The following is a 4,198-nucleotide window of genomic DNA, read 5'->3' on the forward strand; positions in this document are numbered from 1 at the left end:
ATAGTATGCGCTTGGCTAAGAATCTCATAACATTGCCATCCGGAAGTATAACGAACCAACACACAAAACTGTGTGTATCCATGAACGTTTATAGTCGGATTAATACAGTTCAGTGAGCATTACTCATAAACGCGGATGGCAAAAAACAATAACAAAGACCTGAGTGACGTCATCTTCGAACTATCTATAAGAAGTCACTGTCCGGATGGCAATGTTATGAGCTTCTTAGCCAAGCGCATACTATCTATAGTTCAACCAATGAAATAACTTGTTTCCTTCAGCTCTACTAACGACAACTCACTAGACGCTACATAAACCTAAAATATGACGTCACACTGCCAGTCCTTGATCGTTCTAGTGTCAGGCTATAGATAGTATGCGCTTGGTTAAGAAGCTCATAACATTGCCATCCGGAAGTATAACGGACCAACACACAAAACTGTGTGTATCCATGAAGGTTTATAGTCAGGTTAATACAGTTCAGTGAGCATTACTCATAAACGCGGATGGCAAAAAACAATAACAAAGACCCGAGTGACGTCAACTTCATTCTATCTATATGTTAACGATGGCTACGGTTAAATAAACGGGGGGGGGGGGGACCCGAAGGAGAAGAGTGGGCAAATAAACAACAAATTAATTAATTACTAAAAATGTAATTAAATGGACAGATAAATAACCATGCAAATGACGAAGGTCAGATATATTATTATAAAAAGGGGAGAGGGGGGGGGAGTAAAGAATCAGTCGAGAGCTGATTATTAATAAAGTAAATAATATTATTGCAGCTCCTTCTTACCTGAATTTGGTGGTTCGTGATACTCCTTGAGTATCATAAAAATTAAAATTAAAAATTGAGCTTTATATAGCTCAATATCCACTAAATGTGCTCAAAGCGCTTTACAAAGGGTCCCTGGTCAACAGCAACATTAAACATGCATGACGGGACATGGCGATATTACAATTTGTTCGGACAAAGACAACGCTGTTAACGGCCAGGTACTCATTTTACACCTGAGTACGGTAAGAGAATGTGAGTAAAGAGTCTTTTCCAAGGACTCAACTATGCGCCGAGCGCGAGGCTCGAACCCAGGACCTTCCGATCGAAGCGAGTGTCATACCACAAGACCACACCACATAAACACAGATATATATATATATATAATATAATATATATAAATATTATATTATATATATAATATATATATATATATATATATGGGGTGTTTTTTTGTTCGCCAACAATCGTGACTGACGTTCACGTAACCGACAAAAAGGGGAGAAAAGGCACAATTATTTCCTGTAGGTTCGTTAGTTACCAACCGACTGGCTAGCTGGCTGAAAGGATTGCCTGGGCTAAGCGGATTGAGTTTTTTTTTGTTGTTTATTTTTGCTTTTCCTTTTTGTTTTATTTTGTTTGGTTTTTTTTGGGTTTTTTTTTTTTTTTTTTTTTTTGGGGGGGGGGGGGGGGGGGGGTTCGACCCCTGCACTGTGTCTTTGAACAAAACACTTTGCAATTTTCAGAGTACGCCATTCTATTTAAAAAAAATAAAAAACCAAGTCTTATCTCATTTATCCTTTGTTGTCGATTGCATTGAAGTCAATACAAAGTAGCTACTCGACAAAATGCCTGAGGGACGTAACAGAAAGAAAAATCTCCGCATCCGTCAAGATAAAAGAATCCGACAAGGGAAATAAAAATTCAATTTTCCATTTTATCTTTTTTTCATCCCGTCTTTTTTATTGTTGAAACGAGTGCCGAGAACAAAGGAGAAAATAAGATGATGAGAAGATGGCAAATCAATGATATATTATAGGAAGCAACCAAACATTTCTGGAAGAATGCGACTTTTTCGTGCGTGCGGCTATGTGATGTAGTGGTATGACACTCGCTTTCGGATCAGAAGGTCCTGGGTTCGAGTGTAGCAATCGTTAACATACAGATAGTATGCGCTTGGCTAAGAAGCTCATACCAGTGCCATCCGGAAGTATAACGGACCAACACACAAAACTGTGTGTAACCATGAACGTTTATAGACTGGTTAATACAGTTTAGTGAGAAATACTCATAAACGCGTATGGCAAGAAACAATAACAAAGACTCTAGAGTGACGTCAACTTCATTCTATCTATAGCTTGACACTGACCAAAAAATGACGTCAAAATGCCAGTCTTTGGCGACAGAAGAAAACAAATCGTGAGTTGTATTCAATCGTTCAACCAATGGGACCACTTGTTTCCATGAGCTCTAATAACGGCAACTCACTAGGCGGTGCAAAAAAAAAAACAACAAATAATGACGTCAAAATGCCAGTCTTTTTGGGTTTCAGTGTCAGGCTATAACTTTAAGATGGACACAGTTCGAGCCTCGCTCGGCGCATACTTTAGTCCTTGGAAAAAGGCTCTTTTCTTGCATTCCCTCACCGAACTCAGATGTAAAAATGAGTATTGGCCGTTAACAGCGTTGTTGTGTCTGTCCGAAAAAAAGAATAGTAATATCGCCTAACTGGTGTCATGTCCCGTCCTACATGTTAAGTGTTGCTGTTGGTCAGGGATCCCTTGTAAAGCGCTTTGAGCACGTTTAGTGGATCTTGCGCTATATAAAAGCTCAATAAAAAAGGCAGAGGGTGCGAATCATTCATGTGGTTATTTATAGATAGAATGAAGTTGACGTCGCTCAGGTCTTTGTTATTGCTTTTCGCCACCCATATTTATGAGTAATTCTCACTCACTAAACTGTATTTACCAGGCTATAAACATTCAAGGTTACACATGGTCTTGTTTGTTGGTCCGTTATAGATAGATCGAAGTTGACATCACTCCGGCCTTTGTTATTGTTTTTTGCCATCCGCGTTTATGTGTAGTTCTTACTTAACTGTATTAACCAGACTATAAACGGTTAAGGTTAAACATAGATTTGTGTGTTAATCTGTTATACTTCCGGATGGCAATGTTGTGAGCTTCTTAGCCAATCGCAAACGATCTATACTTCCGGATGACAATGTTATGAGTTTCTTAGCCAAGCGCAAACTATCTATACTTCCGGATGACGATGTTATGAGTTTCTTAGCCAAGCGCAAACTATCTATACTTCCGGATGACAATGTTATGAGTTTCTTAGCCAAGCGCAAACTATCTATACTTCCGGATGACAATGTTATGAGTTTCTTAGCCAAATCTTCTGTACTTTCACGATTCCCCACTTTTTGAACACATGTTCGTGACAACTCTTGCATGATTTTATTTTTGTTGAAAATCCACAGAGAATCAAATATGCTACAGCGCTGATTGATGTTTCGTGTAAAGAACGACGTCTCTTTGACTGCACGTGAAATATTGATTCTATTCAGCGAGAGAGAGAGAGAGAGAGAGAGAGAGAGAGAGAGAGAGGGGGGGGGGGAGAGAGAGAGAGAGAGAGAGAGAGGGGGGAAGGAGAGAGAGAGAGAGAGAGAGAGGAGGCTCGAACCCAGAACCTTTCGATCCGAAAGCGAGGATCATACCACTAGACCACATAGCCGCACAAACTAGGAAAAATTGGGTTGGGTTGGGGGGGGGGGGGGGGGGGGGGAGAGAAGAAGAAAGGGTACTTGTCAGCAGTTTCTCGCTTAAAGTCTTTAAGAAGATTTGTAACATTGCAGTGGAAATAATAACATTTTCTGACCCTACTGTTCGACCCCCCCCCCCCCCCCCCGCCCTTCTCAATTATCCATTTTTGGTGCGTTTCACTATTTGTTACATTGATGCCTTTATTTATCCGTGCTTCTTGCAATGTCCATACTAAAATAAGTGTATGAATAGGTTGTTTTAAATATTGAAACGGAAGGGGGGGGGGGGGGGGGGGGGGCGTCAGATATTAAAATTGAGGAAATAATGAGGGATGGAGAATAAGTGATGAAAGAAGTTGTTATTATCATCATCATCATCATCATCATCATCATCATCATCATCATCATATCACATCATTCATCATCATTTTATTTATTATTATTATTATTATTATTATTATTATTATTATTATTTTATTAATTATTATTAATATTTATTATTATCATTCATCATTATTATTATTATTATTATTTTATTATTATTATTATTATTATTATTATTATTATTATTATTATTATTATTATTATTATTATTATTACTGGATTTAGGATGCAAAATTTGATTGAAACTAGGGAATATGCGGAGAGAAGGA

The 4,198-nt window shown here is 38.4% G+C and overlaps 1 protein-coding gene across 5 annotated transcripts in view; it reads right to left on the reverse strand.

The window, feature by feature from the left end:
• Positions 1-4,198, reverse strand: part of LOC144956133 (thrombospondin-2-like) — a 383,991-nt gene that overhangs the window by 24,585 nt on the left and 355,208 nt on the right. The window lies entirely within an intron of this gene.

Source organism: Berghia stephanieae, chromosome 10, assembly GCF_034508935.2.
Source record: "Berghia stephanieae isolate SIO BIC M18660-M18661 chromosome 10, UCSD_Bste_1.3, whole genome shotgun sequence".
Classification (NCBI taxonomy): Eukaryota; Metazoa; Mollusca; class Gastropoda; order Nudibranchia; family Aeolidiidae; genus Berghia; species Berghia stephanieae.